At 40.4% G+C, this 23,717-nt stretch overlaps 1 protein-coding gene across 1 annotated transcript in view; it reads right to left on the bottom strand.

Moving 5' to 3' along the window:
• The window catches only part of syk (spleen tyrosine kinase), a 161,677-nt gene extending 138,459 nt beyond the window's left edge, over nt 1-23,218 (bottom strand). Inside the window, exon 1 of the mRNA XM_048620525.1 lies at nt 22,961-23,218. The gene's annotated coding sequence lies outside the window, so the exon portion shown is untranslated. The remainder of the gene's footprint in view (nt 1-22,960) is intronic.
• Nucleotides 23,219-23,717: the final 499 nt, after the last annotated feature.

A 23,717-nucleotide genomic window follows, 5' to 3' on the forward strand; every position in this document is an offset into this window, starting at 1 on the left:
CCTTTCCAAGTGATCATGAATCCTGTCTCTCAGAGCCCTTTCCAATAATTTGCCCACCACTGACGTAAGACTAACTGGTCCGTAATTTCCGGGGTTATCCCTGTTCCCTTTTTTAAACAAATGAATAACATTTGCCTCTTTCCAATCTTCCGGCACTATACCCGTGGACAGTGAGGACAAAAAGATCATCGCCAAAGGCCCTGCAATCTTGTCCCTCGCTTCCCATAGAATCCTTGGATAAATCCCATCAGGCCCAGGGGACTTATCTATCTTCAACTTCCCCAGAATTCCTAGCACATCTTTTTCATTAATATCAACCTCCTCTAGCCTACCTGCCTGTTTCACAACGTCCTCCTCTACGACTAGGTCCCTCTCAGTTGTGAATACTGAAGAAATGTATTCATTAAGGACCTCTCCTATCTCTTTAGGCTCTGTGCACAAATTCCCTTTACAATCCTTGATCGGCCCTACCCTTTCTGTCATCATTCTCTTGTTCTGCACATAAGTGTAAAAAGCCTTGGAGTTTTCCTTGATCCTATCTGCCAAGGTTTTCTCATGCCCCCTTATGGCTCTCCTAAGCCCTTTCTTCAGTTCCTTTCTGGCTAACTTGTATCCCTCCAGAGCCTTTTCCGTTCCTCTTTTCCTAAACCTTACATAACCCTCCTTCTTCCTCTTAACCAGTTGTTCAACCTCTCTCGAGAACCATGGCTCCCTCACTCGACCGCATCTTCACAGCCTGGTAGGGACAAACATATCGAGCACATGCGGTGTGTATTCCTTAAACAATCTCCACATTTCTGTGATGCTCTTCCTTGACAGCATCTGTTCCCAATTTATGTTACCCAGTTCTTGCCTAACTGAATTGTAATTACCCTTTCCCCAATTATAAACTTTACCCTGCCGTATGTACCTATCCTTATCCATGATTATCGTGAAAGAAACAGAGTTATGATCACTACCGCCTAAATGCTCTCCTACCAACAGGTCTAACACTTGGCCCAGTTCGTTGCCTAGCACCAAATCCAAAGTGGCCTCTCCTCATGTTGGTCTACCTACATACTGTGTCAGGAGTCCTTCCTGAACGCACTGGACAAAATCCGCTCTATCTAAACTATTACAACTAAAATGTTTCCAATCATATTTGGAAAGTTGAAGTCACCCATGACTACAACCCTGTGACTTCTGCACCTTTCCAGTATCTGCCTCCCAATCCGCTCCTCTACATCTCTGCAACTATTAGGGGGTCTGTAAAAAACCCCCAACAAAGTGACTGCTCCTTTCTTATTCCTGACCTCAACCCAAACTGACTCTGTAGACATATCATTCTTGAACTGCCTTTCAGTAGCTGCTATACTCGCCCTGACTAGCAATGCCACTCCCCCACCTCTTTTTCCACCCTCCCTATTTCTTTTAAAGCATCTAATTCCCGGAACTTCCAACATCCATTCCTCTCCCTGCGATACCCAAGTTTCTGTAATGGCCACAACATCGTAGTTCCAAGTACCGACCCATGCTCTAAGTTCATCTGCTTTATTTCTGATCCTTCTTGCATTGAAGTATACACAACTCAAACCATCTCGGTGTCCGCAATTACGCTCCATCGACCGCATTTCTTTATAAACCACCTCACTCCCTGTTGTGTCTGTTGGAAGGCCGAATACCTCATCCTCTGAATTATAAATCTGATTCCCCACCCCCTGCCAAACTAGTTTAAACCATCCCGTACAGCTGTAGCAAACCTCCCTCCCAGGATATTTGTGCCCTTCCGGTTCAGTTACAACCCGTCCTTACTGTACAGGTCCCATCTTTCCCAGAATGTGCTCCAATTATCCACAAAATGGAAGCCCTCCCTCCTACACCAGCCCTGTAGCCACGTGTTTAGCTGCACTCTCTCCCTATTTCTTACTTCGTTATCACGTGGCACTGGTAGTAATCCAGAGATAACTACCCTGTTTGTCCTGGACTTCAGCTTCCAACCTAACTCCCTGTACTCGTTTTTCACATTCTCAGTCCTTTTTCTACCTCTGTCATTGGTACCGATGTGTACCATGATTGCTGGTTGCTCACCCTCCCCCTTAAGGATCTTGAAGACACGATCCGAGACATCATGGACTCTGGCACCTGGGAGGCAACATACCATCCTTTCATCTCGTTCGCGTCCACAGAACCGCCTGTCTGTGCCTCTTACTATTGAATCCCCCACTACAATTGCTCTCCTATTCTCCCCCCTTCCCTTCTTTGCTACAGGGTCAGGCTCAGTGCCAGAGGCCTGTCCGCTTTGGCCTTCCCCTGGTAGGTCGTTCCCCCAACAGTATCCAAAACGGTATACTTATTATTGAGGGAATGGCCACAGGGGATCCCTGCACTGTCTGCCTATTCCCTTTCCCCTTCCTGACAGTCACCCAGCTGAGGAGTCAGAGGAAATGAGTGAGATTCTTAATGAGTACTTTGCGTCAGTATTCACTGAGGAGAGGGACATGACGGATGTTGAGGTTAGGGATAGATGTTTGATTACTCTAGGTCAAATCGGCATAAGGAGGGGGGAAGTGTTCGCTATTCTAAAAGGCGTTAGGGTGGACAAGTCCCCAGGTCCGGATGGGATCTATCCCAGGTTGCTGAGGGAAGCAAGTGAGGAAATAGCTGGGGCCTTAACAGATATCTTTGCAGCATCCTTGAGCACGGGTGAGGTCCCGGAGGACTGGAGAATTGCTAATGTTGTCCCCTTGTTTAAGAAGGGTAGCAAGGATAATCCAGGTAATTATAGACCGGTAAGCCTGATGTCAGTGGTGGGGAAGCTGCTGGAGAAGATACTGAGGGATAGGATCTATTTACATTTGGAAGAAAATGGGCTTATTAGTGATAGGCAGCATGGTTTTGTGCAGGGATGGTCATGTCTTACCAACTTGATAGAATTCTTTGAGGAAGTGATAAATTTGATAGATGAGGGAAGGGCTGTAGATGTCATATACATGGACTTCAGTAAGGCGTTTGATCAGGTTCCCCATGGCAGGCTGATGGAGAAAGTGAAGTTGCATGGGGTCCAGGGTGTACTAGCTAGATGGATAGAGAACTGGCTGGGCAACAGGAGACAGAGAGTTGCAGTGGAAGGGAGTTTCTCAAAATGGAGAACTGTGACCAGTGGTGTTACACAGGGATCCATGTTGGGACCACTGTTGTTTGTAATATACATAAATGATCTGGAGGAAGGTATAGATGGTCTGATTAGCAAGTTTGCAGATGACACTAAGATTGGTGGAGTAGCAGATAGTGAAGGGGACTGTCGGAGAATGCAGCAGAACATGGATAGATTGGAGAGTTGGGCGGAGAAATGGCAGATGGAGTTCAATCCAGGCAAATGTGAGGTGATGCATTTTGGAAGATCCAATTCAGGAGCGAACTATACAGTAAATGGAAAAGCCCTGGGGAAAATTGATGCACAGAGAGATCTGGGTGTTCAGATCCATTGTACACTGAAGGTGGCAACGCAGGTCGATAGAGTAGTCAAGAAGGCATACGGCATGCTTTCATTTATCAGACGGGATATTGAGTACTAGAGGTGGCAGGTCATGTTATGGTTGTATAGGATTTTGGTTCGACCACAGTTGGAATACTGCGTACAGTTCTGATCGCCACATTACCACCAAAAGGATGTGGATGCTTTGGAGAGGGTGCACAGGAGGTTCACCAGGATGTTGCTTGGTATGGAGGGTGCAAGCTATGAAGAGAGATTGAGTAGATTAGGATTATTTACATTAGAAAGACAGAGGTTGAGGGGGGACCTGATTCAGGTCTACAAAATCATGAGAGGTATAGACAGGGTGGATAGCAAGAAGCTTTTTCCCAGAGTGGAGGACTCAATTACTGGGGGTCACGATTTCAAGGTGAGAGGGGTAACGTTTAAGGGAGATATGCGTGGAAAGTTCTTTACGCAGACGGTGGTGGGTGCCTGGAACGCATTGCCTGGAGGTGGTAGAGGCGGGCACGATAGCGTATTTAAGATTCATGAATGGGCAGGGAGCAGAGGGTTACAGATCCTTGGAAAATAGCCGACAGGTTTAGATAGAGGATTTGGATCAGTGCAGGCTTGGAAGGCTGAAGGGCCTGTTCTTGTGCTGTAATTTTCTTTGTTCTTTGTTCTTTTTGTATACCTTCCTCCAATCACCCTAAAATTATGCCCCCTCATAATAATCATTTCCGCCCTGGGAAAAAGTCTCTGGCTATCCATTCTATCTATGCCTCTCATTATCTTGTACACCTGTATCAAGTCACCTCTCATCCTTCTTCACTCCAATGAAAAAAGCCCTAGCTCCTTCAACCTGTCCTCATAAGACCTGTCCTCCAGTCCAGGCAGCATCCTGGTAAATGTCCTCTGCACCCTGCTCTAAAGCTTCCACATCTTTCCTGTAATGAGGTGACCAGAACTGAACACAATATTCCAAGTATGGTCTAACCAGAGTTTTATAGAGCTGCAGCATAACCTCACGGCTCTTAAACTCAATTCCCCTTCCCCTTCCAGAAGCAGTCATCCGTGTCAAATTAAGTTTGTGGTCAGGCACGGTGGGTGTGACTGCAGGTAAGACAGATATGTGGAGCCAGAGACAGCACTTGAGGTGCTTCAACCCCTGCAATTGTCCAGCAGTTCCAAAGTTCTTGCCAGCTGTATGGACAAGTGTGGGGACTGTAGTGCATATGAGTGAAGTGACCACTGCACTGTGGCACAGAAATCCATTCAAGTGAAAGCAGGGAATTGAAATGTAATAGTGGTAGAGGAGGGTACAATCGGGATGATACCACTCTGCAGTGGTGAGCATGAGCCTAAAGGTTGTGTTGCCTGCACAGTGCCAGGTTTAAGAACATCAATTCACAGCTGATGAGGAATTTGGAGTGGAAGAGGAGGGTTCCAGTTATCACCTTGCATATTGCAAAAACAAAATTGATAGGAACAGAAAGAAAGTTCTGTTGAATGAATTTGAATAGTTTGAAGCAAAATTAAACAGCATAATGTCTCAGGATTACTACCTGACCTATGGGCAAATTGGCACGGAATAAACAAAGTTAAGGAGTTAAATGCATGACTCAAAGATTAATGTGGGTGGAATGGGTTTCAGTTCATGGGGCACTGAACAAGTACCGACCTGGAAGAGAACTGTTCCAATTGAATGAACTTCATACTGACCTGGCACATTGCATAACTAGAGCTGTAGGGAGAACTTTAAACTGAGTAGAAATGAGAGGGTTTGGGATAGGGTATATGTAGGCTAACAAAGAAAAAGAAAGGCATCATTACAGGGCTGCTATTTAGTTCTTGATACCCAATGTGGGACAGGAAGAACAGATTGCAGAAATGTACGAAAAATAAGGTCGCAGAGGAAAGTATTAAAAAGACAATATTAATGGCTCTTTACATAAATGCATGCAGTATTCAGAAAAGAAAAGTAACGTCACAAACAGAAGTCAATGGGTCTGATCTTACAGCCATTATAGAGACATGGTTGCAAGGAGATAAAAGCTGGGAATTAAGTATTCAGGTGTATGTGACTTTTTGAAAGATGTGCTAGGAAGTGAAGGACAGTAGGAAAGATTTGTTGCTGTGATATAGATTAAGTGAAATAGCAAGAAATGTTCTTTGGTCAGAAGATGTAGAATCCGTGTGGGCAGAGGTGAGAAATAACAAGGGAAGAAGACACTGGTGGGAATAGTCTATATTCCCACTAATAGCAGACATACCATGCAACAGAAAATAAATCAAGAGTAATGAGGCCACATTAAAAAAAGGCTGTACATTAATCATGGGAAATTTAAATCTTCATGTAGATTGAGAAAATCAAATTGGCAGATGTTACCATGATAAAGGATTCATAGATATATTCAGGTGAGTTTCCTGGAACATTGTGCTGTGGATCCAACCAGGAATCAGGCTGTTTTGGTCTGGTATTGTGTAATGAGGCAGTTTTAATAAATTATCTCTTAATAAATTATTGATTCTGGAAGTTGTTGCCTGCAAGGACCTCAGAGGCCCACACAGCCCGTAAAAAAATTAGAAGGAATGCTATGCTGAGGAGAGTTGACCAGGTGGATGTGGAAAGAATTTTTCCTCTCATGGAGAACCCATAACAAAGAGCCGTAGTTTAAAAATAAGGGCTACCTATTTAAAACTGAGATACAGAAACATATTTTCTCTCAGACGATTTTGAGTCTCTGGATTACCCTTCTGCAAAAAGCAGTGGATGCAGAGTCCTTAAATGTTTTAAGGTAGAGGCTGATAGATTCTGATGACCAAGAGGATGAAAGATCATTGGAAATATGCAGGAATGTGGAGTTTATTTTAAAATCACATCAGCCATGACCTTATTGAATGGTGCAGCAGGCTCAAAGTGTGCCAAATGACTTACTCTTCCTCAGTGTTTGTATGTTTGAATATGTTTTTGCATGCCTCCAAAGTCCATCTCTCAGGGTCTGTTCATTTAGGTGGTTCCAAATTTCGCTAATAATTCATTAGCTTTTTATTGATCCTGCGTCTCACCACAAGGTGGGCTCTCCCAAGGCACATAATTTTTATTCAATTCCCTGGTCTATAGCTTCATGCCTCTAACTGACCGAGTCTATGCCCTCCTGTCCCTATGCCTGTTGCATAAACTCTAACAAAAGCAGACTGAATCGCTGCTTGCTGTCTCTACAGTCTAATCTACATCAGTTTGAAATATCGGAACTTACCTTTCCAAAGTGCAATCATTATGCATTTACCATTTGCAAACTTTTCAAGTTCATTATGGCCACACATTTAGATCATAATCATTCATCACTCACAACTCAGCACTCTGAAACTACAATCTAAGAAGGCTGCTAATCATTACAAAATCCCGAGCCAAATTTCAGCCTCTGTATGATCATTTTAACTCACATATCAAGAGTCTCTGGTGAAGTGAGAAGAAGCGGATTTTGAGCAAGCAAAACAAGAATGTCTGCATACAGACTAATGACTGCTGATTTCCAACACTACTGCTTAATTTTAGGTGAAGCTTTAAACAGAATTTCATATACATTTATGGATCATTTACAAATAAATGACAAGTTGGTAAAACTGATTCAAACTACCAGCTGCGGAAGTAGTTCATTGATCTGTCTGGATGTGAGGCCATAGAACTTTGTGCAACTGCTCTTTTGCTGGGCAGCCTTGAGTTTCAATGCAAAAAAACACAGCTGAATTTTACCAAAGGTCAGCTAAGTGTCAATTCTAGGGAATTTCATGGTAGGTTTCACTCTGTGACTTATCTCATGCAATTCTCTGTAGGACATCTCATTTTGTATACGCCATGCCTCTGTGGCATCTGATTTTTGCATCATCGCGCACATCTAGTAATGTTGGTAGTATTTGCCACTGCCGAGAATTTCTGGTTTCATGCCACCAATGCCATATTTAAAGCTCAGCCACACACCAGGTGAAGCACTGCCAGGCACCATGTGCCCTTCAAAGTGCATGTAGTGGGAGAGGACTGACAAAGAAAAGCTTCTGTCGGTACAAGTGTCTACCGGAGACAATACATTCACATTCATAAATGCATTGCTATTTTACCTCATCATCTATCTGAATGACTGATGTTGTAACTGCAGCTACAACGATGAACCTACTTAGGTTACCAATCCTTAATGCAAAACCATCTTAGAACCCTGTCTAAAAGACTACTAATCTTGAGCTAATGCCCAGTGTTGCATAACACCATCTCACTGTTCCATTTGGGAGCATCACATACCAGAAAGTCTACAGTCAGTTAAAAAATATTGACACTTTCCATTCAACAATAGCAAAAGTAAAGACAAAAGATATTCTATGTTTGCTTCTGGCAACAGACAGGAACATTTTTGAAAAACAATAAATTTGCAATGAATAAATAATCATTGCACCCCACTTGTATCTCCCACTGCAATGCTGAAGGTAATGTTCATTCTGATCAAAATCTCCAACTTCCTCCTTAGAAAACTGAGGCTCTTTTCCCAGCTCCTCAGCATCCATTGCCTTGTCTAGATAGGATGCTAGGATTATGCAGTGCATTCTGTCCTGGCAGTATTGCAAGGCATCTCCACCGAAGACTAATTCAAGTGGTCGAATTCTTATCTTCAGCAAGCTTATCTGTTTCATTATGGCTGTGATAGCAGAATGGGCTGCATTGTTTCTATGTCCAGCCTCAGTAAAGGGTAGCCCTTGACTTTCAGTAACCATCCTTGAAAGGTAGCTAGCCTTTGAAATGAAGCAGAAACATGAGGATTCTCCAGTACAATGGCATGACTATCAATGAACACAGATGGCTTTGACATGAAAAGAATGGCTTCCTTTTTTGTTGATAAAATCAGATGCATTATGATATGGTGCTTACAATGTGATGTAGATACAGTCTTCGGTGTCCTACACCTGGCTGAGGCCAGCCACATTGGGAAAGCTACTGCCAGAGCTGCAGCACTGGCTGTGTCATGGGGAATTGAGGTACAGTGGTGTGATCTGACGTAAACTGCATCAGTAATAACTTTGTTATACTTGTGGGTTGAGGATTATGAGACACTATATAGGTTGCCAGGTTTATCCTTATAGATAGCCAGTTACATACAGTTTAATGCATTTGTCATCTTGACAACCATTGGGATAGGATGACCATCCAGTCCTTCAGGTCTCAGATGGCATTCTAACAGTTGGTATAGCTCTATTATGGTGTCCTGTGGCATCTTTAGTCTGTGGTAGCGATGTCCCTTACTCGTCTGGAGAAAATGGCATCAAAGATGATCGACTCTGGGCGTCCTGTACATTCTGCACATTCTGAGGAGATCTTCAGTTGAAACTTCTCCAAGTGGAGGTTAACAGTAGCTGCTGGAAGTTTCCACTGAACCTGACACATCTGTTTCTCATCAATGTCTCTGTGCCATCATAGCACCATGGCCACAGTGATAATGACCCCTAGCGTGGCTGGATCCATTAGTCATGGTTCCAATGAACCTGTTTAGGGAATATCAAAAACAGAACAGGTTCTTAGTAATGAGTGCAGTCAGCATTTGTATGACACCAATGACAGATTAGGATACTGTGCCATACAGGGGGACATGAAGGACTGTGACGAGGAGAGTCATGGAATGACTCTACATGGACCATTGACATGGGGACCTTGTTCCAAAAAATGGAGAGCAAGCCATGCCATGCACATACAATTGGAGATTGTAAGTGCTCTAAGATCACTGGAACTTTGTTCTACCCATGGCCACACCCTAGAAAAGGCAGCATTACATATGGTCATAGTCGTAGAATCATACAGTATAGAAACAGACCCTTCCTTCCAACCAGTCCATGAAAGCCGTAATCCCAAACTAAACTGGTCCCACCTGCCTGCACCTGACTCATATCCCTCCAAACATTTCTTATACATGTACTTATCTAAATGTCTTTTAAACATTGCAACTGTTACTGCACCTACCATTTCCTCTGGAAGCTCATTCCACAAAAGAACCATTCTCTGTGTGAAAAAATTGCCCCTCATGTCTTTTTAAAATCTTTCTTTCACCTTAAAAATATGCTCACTAATCTTGAAATTCCCCACCCTAAGGAAAGGATACCAGCAGTCACCTTATCTATACCCCTCATGATTTTATAGACCCCTACTGGATCACCCCTCAAGCTCATACACTCCAGTGAAAAATGCCCCAGCCTATCCAGCCTCTCCCTATAACTCAAACCTTCTATTCCCAGCAACATCCTGATAAATCTTTTCTGAATCGGCTCCAGCTTAATAGTATCCTTCCTATAGCAGGATGACTAGAATTAGACACACTAATCCAGAAACAGCCTGACCAATGTCCCGTACAGTCTCAAGTTGACTTCCCAACTCCTATACTCAAAGATCTGAGCAACGAAGGCAAGCGTGCTAGACGTCTTCTTAACCACACTGTCTACATGTGACGCAAACTTTAAAGAATTATGTAACTGAACTGCTAGGTATCTCTGATCTACAGCACTACCCAAGGCCCTACTTTTAATTGTATAAGTCCTGCCCTTGTTTGTTTTACCAAAATGCAATACCTTGCATTATCCAAATTAACCCAAATTGAATTAAATCCAGTGTGGTTCTGATCTCACAGCCACTATTTTAAAGAGAAACTGATGGGTGTTTCACAATGTCAAGGTTGATACTTAACCCTCATTCAACATTGTTAAAATCAAACTAACTATCTGCTCCTCATGGGAACTTTCTGTGCTCAAATTAGTTGCCGTGTCTCCTATTTTATAGAGTTCCTCAAATGTACTGCATTGGCTCTCTGAGGTGTTTTGAGAGATCTGGAGGCTGAGTAAAGACTTGTATATGAACAGTAGTCTTCCTTTTCCAGCCACACCCAGTTGTTTGAGTGGAATGCTCTGCCAATATTAATCACCTATACAATCTGTACACTTCCATCTGTAACACTGCTTTTCTTTCCTGTTCTTTCATGGGACGTGGTCATCACTAGCTAGATCAGCATTTATTGCTCAGAGGGCAGATAGAAGTCAACCACATTGCTGCTGATCTGGAGCCACCTGTAGGCCAGACCACATAAGGATGGCAGATTTCTTTCCCTAAAGGACATTGGTGAACCAGATAAGTTTTTAACAAAATTTGACAATGGTTTCATGGTCACCATTAGAATTTTTAATTCCAGATTTTTTATTTAAAATCAAATTTCAGTCACCTGTCATGGTGGGGTCCGAACCCATGTCCTCAGGACATCAGCCTGGGTGCTGGATTACTATTCCAGTGACGCTACCACTGCGCCTGTACAATTCCCTACACTTGTGCCTGTAACACCATCAGTCCCCCCTTCGGTACTTACTTTTCTGTTAGACTATCCAAGAGGTTGAGCTGACAGCTATCATTGCCACCGCCAAGGTTTCCACATGGAACCCGACCAATTCAAAATTCTGAAAGGTATAATTGCCTGGAGGGTGGAACCGACCACCCCACTGTGCTCATCTTGAAGCAGCTTTCCCCCGGGACCTGAGCAGAGTCTTTAACTTCCTGATCCATGAAAAATAAGTCTCAGACTCTTAAAATACAAACAGAAATAAAAGAGGCAGGCATGCTCTGAGTTGCCACAGGGTAAAGACCTAACAATTGTGTTTTTTTAAGAAAAAAAAAATCATTTGTTCCCAAAAGGTTAGCAAATTTCCCCTCACAAGACCTCTAAAAGTGGAAAGTGATAACAAAACTGAGAAACTGTCCTCTGAAATGACCAAACAATTCATTCAGTTGTATCATGTTGTTACCAGGAACAAACAAAATATAATGCTGGTGAATACTTTTCTGCTTCACAGAGATGACTGGGATCAATCTGTAATGACCCATGACATTGTCAAGATTGCTTGTGACCAGAATTTGTATCCCAATCAGTTGGAGACTACATGCATTTCACATAAAGGGTATCATGATCACAGATGCCTTCAGCCTGTTTGATGAAAGTCCCTGATTAATGCAAGTGCCCTTGAAGGGCCTCACATCACTCACAAGTAGAACCCATATGCTGAGATGAAAAAAATAAAATACATGCCTACCCTGGGTGGAGCTGCAGCCACTTTCCATTTCCATTGTGTCTTTATGATTTGCATGAGGATGGAAGGAATCTTAGGATGTAGGCTCAGCCTGGTGGTTGGGGTATCCCCTCCCCTCCGAATGTCTATGTTTGTTTCTTCTTTGCATTCCCTATCATTTTCATCAATACTGAGCTTCCACACATTCTCACACAACTCTCTCATTGATATCTCCCAATGTCATACCATGAGCTATGGTCTTACAGCTTAGTCATGCCAAACATTGTTCTGCACTGTCCCCCATTGACACCAGGGTGCTATAACTGTCGAAGACTCTCCTTACAATAATCCTGTCCTGCAATACACTATCATCTGGCCCTTTACGTGTTGAATTCCTACCTTCATAATTATTGTCTTTCAGCACCCCAGCACACTATCTCCAATCCCCACAATTGACTTCATCAGCTTCTCTATTACAGCAGGGCCCCTGATAAACCCCCTTGATTTTCATAGTGCTGACCCAAGTATCAACTATAGCTCGCCCTCAGGTCGAATATGATTGACAGCTTCAAATGATAAATGACTGGATGCCTCATTGATCTCTGTGGAGCTCTCCAACTTTCTTATTGTAAATCCTTAGACTAGTCAAACTCTCCAAACTGCAACTGATTGCGTCCAAGCCCCTGAACTGAGATCAGACGCCGTCCTTGACTGACAGTGGCAGGAGCACCGATTGAGGAAAGCCCACTTTGTCATGACAGAGAACTACTACTCTTAGTTTTTGAAAAATGGCCATTTTGTTGGAAGCAACTTCAACAAGCTTGTTGCTGCATAAGCAGCTGTGGCATGCTGTAGACTTGACATTGATGTAGCAAGCTACTGTACATCAACAAGTCCAATGCCTTGACTGATCACTGTTGCCAAACATAACGACCTGCATTTACTAAACAACATGGCGTATTGAGTCTTTAAGTTTTGAATGAGGTAGAAAAGTGCAAATAGGCAAGACAGAGAAGCTTTTAGAATTTATGTAGGCGCAAAGTAAGTGAATGCTACGAAAGCAAATGAGCAGTTTGAGATGGATGCTTGGCCCTGCATGTATAGTGTCCTGGCAGCAGCATTGCAATCAAAGGCACTGGTGTGCTCCAAAGTGTGGCATTGAAGTGGAGAACTGGATTTTAAGTGGGTGAGAGATGTGCCATAATGATGTGCTGAGGCTGGTGTATGTCCAATGCCAAACTCAATTCATGGAGGGTGCAGGCATTTGCTGGCCATGAAGCCTGCCCTGAGAAGTTAGAGAATGCTGTCTATGATGGAGAACCAGAGCAGCAAGTGACATGCAGGAGCCATCAAATACTCACTTCTAATTTCATACCAGGATTGGTGCCATCTAATTTATATTTGGTGTGTGAGAGAAGAGGAAACTGCATATTAATGATGCAAGTGTTGGTGCTAAAGACATACAAATGTGTGCAAATAGGCCTCATGCTGCTCATCAGTGAGATTTGTGTTTTGCTGTTTAAACCATGGTTGCAGAATCAGACCTTTTTTTCTCATGAGCAAGAATCTCATTTTTCCAATCCCGCCTTATTTTCCCAACTGACTCACTATTCCCCAAGTCATTCAGGGGCCAGAAAAATTCAACCCAATGTGAAACTAGTAAAATCATCAATTAAGAAAAGATCAAACATATGATAAGTCATAAGTTTGTGAGGAATAATTTAATTGATTATGAAACTGAGCTAGCAGTAACTGAATGTTACTGCTTGCAACAAAAAAAGGCTGAAAATTCAGTGTTTGAAACAGAGAAGAAGCTTCAGGGTGTGCAGTTAATTTTTGGATTGGGATCTTCAGTACACCCAAGCTCAATGATATTTAACTTTAAAGAACTTGCTGAATATACTTTGGGAAAATGTAACGAACACCACTCAAAGTTACTCAAACCTTGTAACAAACTTGTTTTTAAAATCACAGGCACAGGTTATTGATGGGACTTTATTTTGCATATTTGTCAAAGTTTATCCTCTGTGGGAGCAAAAACAAGTCGGCCAAGATCATCCTATACAACAAAATAATTTAACACTTAGCTTTTAAAGCTGCTGGAGTGGGATCTAGCACCTGAAGGAGTTGATGACCATCATTTCCCAATAGCCGTCAAGGTGACAGTTTATGCAACAGGCTGCTTCAAAGGATCCACTGGGGACCTGTGTGGGATCTCTTAATCCTTATCCTACAGATGTATCAAGTCTGTTACTGATGCAATTTTGTAGAATCATGCAGTACTGAAGAGGCCCTTTGGTTCATCAAGTATGTACCACCAAAAATATTCTCCTATCTATATTAGTCTCAATTGCCGACAAAATGCCCTTAGCCTTGTATTTTATGACACTTCATTTGTCCAGCAATGACTTATTAAAAGTTGTGTAGTTGCCCACCTCAACTATTCTCCCAGACAGTGCATTTCCAGGCTCTTTTCGGGTTAAAATGTTTGTCCAAAAGTCCTCTCTAAACTTCCTGTCTTTTACTTTAAAATTATGCCTGCCTGTTATTGACTCTTCAACTAAGGGGAACAGCTGCTTTCTATTTGTTGTGTCCATGCCCCTTATCATCTTATACACCTCTATCAGGTATCCCCTCAACCTTCTCTGCTCCCAAGAAACATAACAAGCTTATCCAGCCTATCTTCATAAATGAAATGAAATTTGTGCCAGATCATGCTGCTTTAGTGTTTTCTTTTCCTTTTGATGAGGGCAGTTTTGCAGCCATGCAGTTGACGTCATCAATAGAAAAAAGGTTCTCTTCCACCAATGTACAAGTCATCTATGATCATCATACCATCTGCACCAGGTACCCTGGCAGTTGCCATGATGCCTATATCCTTGATAACTTGCAGGTTCCTGTTTCATTTCAAGGGTCGGATGCAGTTCAAAAATGGTTACTTGGTGATAAGACCTCTATGACCCACATTGATGATTCCATTATTCAACTGCTGACATGTTACTCATTTCTCAACCAGCACCACACCAAATGTAGGCCCCTTGCAGATGATGTTCTGATGCTTGGTCAGTCTGGAGGGGTTTTGCAGTACACTGCAGACAGAACAATCCTAGTATGCTGTGCTTTGCAAAATTGGGCCAGGCAACAATCAATGTGATGGATTCTGATGAGCTGAGAGAACAGAAGCAGTTTTCTGAGGAGGTGGTGAGGACATTTACCAGAAGGAATGTCACCCTCAGCACTATACAGCACTGCAAACAAGGCAGATAGAAATTAATTGATTCCCATTTCCATTAGATGTGAGGATCCCAGAGGCAATAGTAGCTTTTTCTGTTTTTTTTTGTTTGCTTTTACTATTGTTGAATAAAATTAAATGTTTTGAACCATTTAAGGTCTTTCATGTATGTGATGGTCCCACACTACACTCCAAGGAGATGCTGGACTACACTGGGCATTGAAGAAAAAAAATGGCACTCCCTTTGATAAGGTTCTAAGATGGGATGATTAAGGAAAGATAAGCTGTGTAGCCTAGCTCTTAAATGGCAATAGATGAATGAATGTGCAGCAACAAAATGCCAGTGATACCAGCTTTGTTCCCTGAGAAGTATTTGTTTTGGGGTCCCTTCTCAGTACATGCACGGTGCAGAGCAGCTGTGGACTGCTACCACTTGATTGAATGCATGGCTAAGCTTTAAAAAAAAGGGCCAGGGATCCTGGGATGTCTCAGCAGTAGCAATTACTTCTGCTCATTGTGATTGAGCAAATACAGTGGTGGGGTGCCATAGGGACATGGTGAAAAAGTGAATTTGGGATGATAGTACGTGAAAGCGCGCTAGGCCTCACAGAGATAAACTCTCAATGAAACTCACCAAAATTGACACTTAATCGATTTCTGGCAAAATTCAGTCCTTTAACATGAAAATCAATGCTAACACTCCTATGCAATACTGAGGTTATGCTGAAATGTTGGAACTGGCACCTTTTGAGTGGGATGTCAAACCTGGCACTATTTCAAAGAAGAGCAGGGGGTATCATATCTGATTCTGGACAATTATTCGTTCATTATCATTGATATTTGTGACAGCTTGCTGGACAAAGATTGTCTACCACGTTTCCTGCTTAAAGCAGTGATTACATTTCAAAAGTACTACATTGATTATAAGACACTTTGAGGCATCTGGTAGCAATGAATTGTTCAATATAAATGCAGGTTTTGTTTTACAAATTCTCTTCTCATTTCTGATCTCACACTGAATTCACTCACCCTTACTTGCACTTCATTCTCAGTCCTTCCATCTGATTGGTTAAGGAAATACACAGTATTTTATATATTTTTGATGTAAGCTCATTGATTTGAGATATTACTCACTCCTAAGCATTTCTAGAATTTTCTATTTCTTTACATATTTCAAGTATCTGCTCATATTTTGCTTTTCTGCTTGGCCTCACATCCCAGGTTTCCTTTGTTGTCCCAATATCAGCTAATCCTGCAAACAATTTAAAACCTAAAATGTAAAAAAGAAACTCTAACTAAATGGCTACTTTATAATCCGTCATACTTTTATATATTTTAATGTTATCATGCATAACTGCAACCGTCAAGTTAAGGCAATGAGTAATCAATAATTTACTGAAGGCAATATGTATCACTCACCTCCGTGCTACAGTTCTTTGTGCACATGCAGTCTATGGCATACACAAACTGTATTATCATCGGTATCAATCAAATCACCTACATATCCAGCCTAAGCTGTTAGCCTATCACGGATAAATTAGATACTTTCAGCTCTAACTACATTGTACTTCTGCAGAAAGGCAAAATAGAAGGTAATTCTGTTTCAGAGATAGTAGGAACTGCAGATGCTGGAGAATCTGAGATACCAAGGTGCAGAGCTGGACGAACACAGCAGGCCAAGCAGCACCAGAGGAGCAGGAAGGCTGACGTTTCGGGCCCGTAACTTTACCGGTATTTTTGTACTCATCTCATTACCATTAGTAGTTGTGTACCTTAGACAGGAAGGGCTTTAGACAAAGAAGATATATTTACTGTCAATAAAATGATAAATAAGTTTCTGTAAAATTATAGGATGTATTTAAAGACATCTGAGTTTTAAAGTACTAATTCTACAAAATCGGAAATACTATTTTCTTAGTATTAACAGTTTTTATTTTTAATTATGGAATTATTTAATAACTGAATTAAATTCAATTGCTTTCAATCTAAAATAATGTTACCTCCTCAAAATGGTTAACACATATATTCAAAATCATACTTATCAATCGTATAGTGGGACTGAAATAAAATATAAACAAAGCCGAATTTCAGAGAACTATTTCTTCAGCCGTGTCTGAAAACTCAAGTCCATTTTTATTTCAACAAATAAAACACCAGAAATTATGTTTAAAATTTTGTTAAAGCATTTTTCTGTGAATGTAAAGGCATACACACATGCTAAGCAAAGCAATTTATTTGTGAATGCTCAAAGTAAAATTTCATTTTTATTACAAAATATGTTTCCAAATACAAGTATTAATAAATAATGTGTACATTTGAATGATTGTCAGTGCTGTGTAATTTGAAATTTAATTTCTTTCATAATGAAGTTGTACAGTTGTTCCAGATTCTGAGCTGCTATTGTGAAGTAAGCCATTAATCTTTACTGAGCTAAGCTTAGTTTTTTTGTTTTGACAAATAATGTCTTTAATCATAGTTTTGAAAATAAAAACAAATCTGTTTGGTTCATACCTAAAACATCAAATACTATTAATTCGTCATTGAACATTAATAAGTTGTGTAATATTGGTAACTATAATATTCATCCACATCTGTATTTTCAATCTAGAATTTAGCCAATATTTCCCAGCTATAATGACAACAATCATTTGGTGACATTAATTTTTATTTATCAGAATTAAATAAAGAAAACATATTTTACTTCTAAACCAGTTATATTATAGAATCTGGTGGAGGACTGCTTCAACATATGGCTTATTGAATAATTTTTCCTGTGTAACTCTGCAATATATTCTGATGAGATTTTTCTCTACATCAGACCCCTTTCCACCAGTGGCAAACACAACAAAACCAAAAACTAAATCGAATCAGAGATAGTAGGAACTGCAGATGCTGGAGAATCCGAGACAACAAGGTGCAGGGCTGGATGAACACAGCAGGCCAAGCAGCATCATAGGAGCAGAGAGGCTGACGTTTCGGGCCTAGACCCTTCATCAGAAAAGGGGGAGGGGAAGGGGGTTTTGAAATAAATAGGGAGAGAGTGGGAGGCGGATAGAAGAGGGATAGAGGAGAGGATAGGTGGAGCGGAAACAAACAGGTTTGTATTACTTAAAAAAAGAGCTCAGTGCTGTCCAACTAAACAAAAAATATTATTATAAATAGATAGCTTAGATGTCATTTCTTAACATTCTAATGTTCCATTACCACTTATGCCACGTGCGGTGCGGTTATTCTTCAATATACACAAAGAATACATTATCTAGTGTAATATATCAAAAAAAGGAAAAGCTGACAAATTACAAATTAGTGAATAATGTAAATCAAGTTCAGTATATTCAAACAGATTTTGGTCACATGACTTCTATTCACAGAAAAATGATTAGCTTGCAAGTTTACCAAACAAAGCTATTTTCTATGCAAATTGTAAAATATTGATTACATTCATCAAACAAGTTGTTGTCTAATATTCATAAATGCTAGAAATAGCAATTCAGTTGGTTTTCTACTGTTGGTTTTAACAGGTAATAGAAACAATGGAACAAATTCTTGTTGCTTTTTATGTCAGTGCTTAAATATTAGTTATCCTCAATCAACGTACTGAATATTGTAGTAAGTTCTTTACGAGCTATTAAGAAATAACAGCAAATTTATTTCATGTACCAAAGTATACTCTTTAATGGAATGTACATAGCTCATTCTGCACATTAAATTCAAATCTCTGAATACTTTAATAAAACAAAGAACTGCAAATGCTGGAGATCTGAAAGAAACAAAAACAGAAATTGCTGGAGAAACTCAGCAGGTCTGGCAGCATCTGTAGAGAAAAGGCAGAGCTAATGTTTCGAGTTGAAGGGTCACCCGATACGTTAGCTCAGATTTCTCTCCACAAATGCTGCCAGTCCTGCTAAGTTTTTCCAGCAATTTCTGGTTTTGTTGCTGCTGTTGAGTATGAACTTTTTTGTATGAACTAATGCTAACAAACAATTGTCATCAAAACAGGCAAATTATCTAATGTAATTAGTGGAAATACTTGAAAATCAATTGCTCTTCATGTGCCAAAATTCTAGAATATTGTCAGACAAATTTTTAAACAAATAAAAATAACTGCAAAGGGGACTGTTGCTGGGACTTAACATGTGTTTCTTCCCCATGTTCTACTTCTGTGCCAATTTTAGTAAATAAACTTGTTCAAAGAAATGTAAATGAACAACATAATCTATTCTAATAATATATTACTTTTTCCTTATTTTAAAGAAATCGCAAATTCTGTAGAAGTGAAAAGTGAATCCGTTATCAATCAGCATTATGTACCCTGAATAGGGCATGGTGGGGGCAGGGTATAGCTATCTGAGTTATTCTGCCAATGGCACCACACCTGAGCTGAAGGAAATAATGCAAGAGTGCCATGACATAAGTCCCCTTTGCAGTAATTAAATTTTAGTTAATTCATTAATTATTTTTGAGAAAATATATCAGTAATATGGAGTGACGCGGAGTTGGATTCCCATTGCAGTTACCAGTTTGGAGCTGTTAGGTGAAGTATAATCAGGGAAAGCTGTAACAGTCCTATTGCACGGTCTTTACAGACTTTATAAATGGGAAGTGCTGAATACAGACACGGGAAAAGCTTCTTCCCCAACATTTACCAGAGTAAATATCTGAAACCTCAATTCAATAATTTAAATGTTTGAAAAGTGTGAATCAAGTTTTGATGTTTTTACATGGTGTGCAGGTAATTGAATACATTCCCTTGTTTGAAACAACATGAATTTTATACCCTATGCAGCCAAGCAAAAACAAAACATTTTGAGGTAAATAATAAGTAAAACAGAAAATACTGGAAAACATCAGAAAGTCAGACAACATCCGTGGAGCGAAACAAAAGTCAATATTTCAAGGTGATTGTTTAATTTTCCATCATCTGCATTACTTTACTTTTATATCAGTGTGAAATTAAATCCTTGATCCATTCTCCTGAAATAAAGCACAGTTCTGAATCTAAATTTATGCTTCGGTGAAAAATACAAATCACAATGCTAAAATGGCGTTGTGAACCTGGCTTAGGTAGTACATAATGATGTATTGACTACTAAATTGGAGCCATATCACCATTACTTCATCATCTCTCCTGGAACTCCCTTAACAATAGCATTGTATGTGCATGCATTAGCCAAACTGCTGAAGATCAAGAAGGAGCTTACCAAAACCATGTCAAGGGCAATGAAAGATGACCAACAAATTCTGGCCTTGCCAGTATTATTCATATCCCACGAAAGAACTAAAGGTACTGTGTCTGACACAACTGAATGAGGGAAATAACTTGCAACTGCATGGTATTCTATGCCAGAATGCCCGAATGTGCTTAATGGTCACTGAAGTCCTCTTAAAGTGTAGTTACTTTTATAGTGACCAATATGCACAGTACACAGCCCAACAAACAGCACCAATACTTAATAATTTATCTGTATTGGTTGAGGGATAACTGTCAGCGACACGTTTGCCTTACATATCTTTGAAGTGTTCGTGAAATATTGGGAAGGCCAATGTAAAGTAAAACTGCATACTGAATCTAGAGAACACTTATGACTGGTGCCTAGGGAGGACATTTGGAGATGTGCTAGAACTTGTCAAGACCTTTAAAAGTATACAGGGCTCTTTCAGGATATATGCAACAAAAGCTAGACAAGAATAAGAATAAGAGTCTGTGTGAGGGAGGGTGGGAGTTTTGACAGGAATGTCAGATTGCACTGAGCATCAGCACTCAGCACTCCTTCCTGATTATCATGAATGTTGCAACTGAGAACATGAGGCAGGAAATATCAAGTCAATGATATTTGCAAAGGGCATTGAGCTATGTGGAGAGGATAATGAGAACATGACTGAGTTCTGAAGAATTGGAGAGAAATGCTGGAAGAAGTGAGAATGAAGATAACAGAACATAGGTTGTCGGCTTGAGCCTAGGAAATTAAATCAAAGTGAAGCTGTAAAGATAATGGGAAAGATCTGGAGAAGGCGAAGAGTTCAAAGTATTTCGGATCAATGATGGCAGAAGATAGAAGAACGAAAATTGAAAATAAACAACAGATTATTTCTGGTTGGAGTAATTGGATGAAATGCAGCATTTGGGGATGGCACGGTGGCTCAGTGGTTAGCACTGCTGCTTCACAGCACCAGGGACCTGGGTTCGATTCCACCCTTGGGCGACTGTGTGGAGTTTGCACATTCTCCCTGTGTCTGAGTGGGTTTCCTCCAGGTGCTCTGGTTTCTTCCCACAGTCCAAAGATGGGCAGGCTAGATGGATTGGCCATGCTAAATTGCCTGTTCAGGGATGTGTAGATTAGGGGGATGGGTCTGGGTGGGATTCTCTGAGGGTTGATGTGGACTTGTTGGCCCGAAGGGCCTGTTTCCACATGGTGGGGATTCTATGATATTGTTGTGTGATACATAACTGTGACTGAAACTGAAAGAAAGAATCTGTATGACCAGCTCTGTTATGAAGCACAGAAATGGGGGCAATGTCAACAAGACACTAACAACTGAATACTCATGAGATGCAAAGACGAAGATTGATGTGTGGAGTAATGAGAAAGGACATGATTAGGAATTAGGACATCGGAGGGTCAAGTAAAGACTTTGGGAGCATCATATACAGTAGCCAAGAAGGGCTTTCGCAAGTAGTGTTTTCGGATTAATGCTGTGTACATGATGCTGAGAGAAAATGACGATTGTGGCAGTAAGGGTGAACAGCCAGAAAATTAGATTGAACTACATATAACAGAAGATGGCAGTTAATGTCGACGCCGCGGCAACCTAGCTGCAAGCAACAATTTTGTTCCCATTTTGGTTCGTTTCTGATTGCAAAATATTTGCAAAACCCACAGTGAGACAAAAGAAAACTTCAATATTATACAAAGAAATAAAATATAATTGCTTTAACACTAGACACGTCTGCGCTACCAGAATAAGCAGACTTTTAAAATAGTTCCGTTTAAATGATTGTATTTTTGCATCTGAAGCAACAAGCTTCGATGAAAGGTCATATATCTCAAACGTAACTGTTTTTTTTTAACATGCTGTTTAGATCTGCTGAATATTTCCAGCATTCGCAGCATTTCGTCTTGTTTGTGTTTCGCATGTACTATATACTGAATGTTTCCGCCCAAAACTAAATATGAAAACGCGACAAGAACTTCACTCATTATAACAAGTTGAAATGGAAGAAGAGCAACTAGCGATACCGATGCGCCCAAAATTCCCTCGCCCTGGGTTCCCGCAGATTTATATTCCTATTCATAAAGACGCCCATGAAATGAGATTAACGGTTGCGTAAAACATCAATTTAAAGCAGTGGCCAGAGGAAAGTTGGACAGACAGCAGATCGGGGGAGCCTAAAAAGTCACCTTTCGACTGTGGATCGTTCAGGTCGCGTTTGACTGAGGATCCGCAACATATAAAAATTAAATTATTTGTTCGCTGCACAAAGACTGACTGATATTTTTTCAGTTTATTTTGTTTTAAATTTTCAACACTTCATAAAATAAAATGAAGACAACAGCAAGATTGTAAATGTATTGTAATGCTAAAGAGGTTGTGAGAAGATAAACATATACGTATTTAACAAGCGTGAGACAATGATAAGATCGTATTGACTCCAAACTGACTGATCTAGTGTCACTTCCAGACTGTGCTCAATCTTCTGAAACTTTAAATATGTAGTGAAGTTTGTCCTTGCTGAATTGGCAACGTTCCTGATCACAGGATCAAAAACCCCTCGGCCAGTAAATGAAACTATCTGTCCACTGTTTCACAAATAACTTCAGAATTTATTCGTGATCAAAAAATGCAAGTTAATTTGAACCATGCAAACAATATCCGAGATAAGCATTTGTAAAAAGCCAACTTCCCTATTCCTACCGTTGCAGAAGTGCCTGGAGCAAAATGGTACTTGCCAAAACACTACGTGCACAATTCTAGGCGAATGCCGGGTGAAATGCTCACGAAACGAAATCCAATGTTAAAAACGAGAAAGGAGAGAACATGAACCCTTGTTGAATAAAGGGAAACACGTTTCCATTATTGAAAAATAATTTGCTTCCTGAGTTAAATTACTAATATACGGTGCGGCGAAAATATACTTCAAGGAAGTCTACATATTAAAATTCACATTTCCCAGTATTCCAAAAAGTCCTTACCTGTGCGGCCTTGTTTCCTTGAATTTACTTGTCACTGTCACAGGCTGAACTGATCATATTAAAAGATAATTAATGAAGGGTCCGTTTTTGATGCGAATTAAAATACAGAATAACCATGCGTATCTCAACATAAAAAGGGCACTGGAGAAAGAGCACCGCACGATCAACAATACCTCAGAGGGTGTGTTTTAAAAGAAAAATAGCCCACACTATTTCAGCTCCGCAAACGTGTGTTGAAAATTTTAACTGCTATGGACACTCGATGCTGGTTGAGAGAATGAGCTGTAGGCAGTTACTTCCTCTTTCCATCTAGAGTCCAATCCCCATTCTTACTTCCTCGAGTCACTTCATTCCAAAAACTTCCTCCTTTCATAGAGTCAGCAACTGATAAGACAAATTGTGGCATAAAATTTACAATTACAACGTTTACAATTACTCCGATACGTTAGTTTCGTTTCTTAAAAAAAAAACAAATAATTGGAATTTAATCCAAATGGTTACTGAATAAATAAAAACTATTCTCGCAAGCATATTTCATTAACAGGTCATGTTCATGACCGCCTGTGAAGATATTATGTTCTAAGAGATTTATGTTTTCGAGCTTCAAGTGTTTTTGTTTCTATAAATTAGCAAACAATTTTTAATTGGTCACTGCGAGAATGATAGCATCCATTAGTTAAATACGATTTTTGCAACAGCGTTAAGACGGCTTTTCAGGATCTAAGTGATTCTCATAGAGTCACATTTGTATTATCTG

This window comes from Rhincodon typus, chromosome 3 (genome assembly GCF_021869965.1).
Source record: "Rhincodon typus isolate 14 chromosome 3, sRhiTyp1.1, whole genome shotgun sequence".
NCBI lineage: Eukaryota > Metazoa > Chordata > Chondrichthyes > Orectolobiformes > Rhincodontidae > Rhincodon > Rhincodon typus.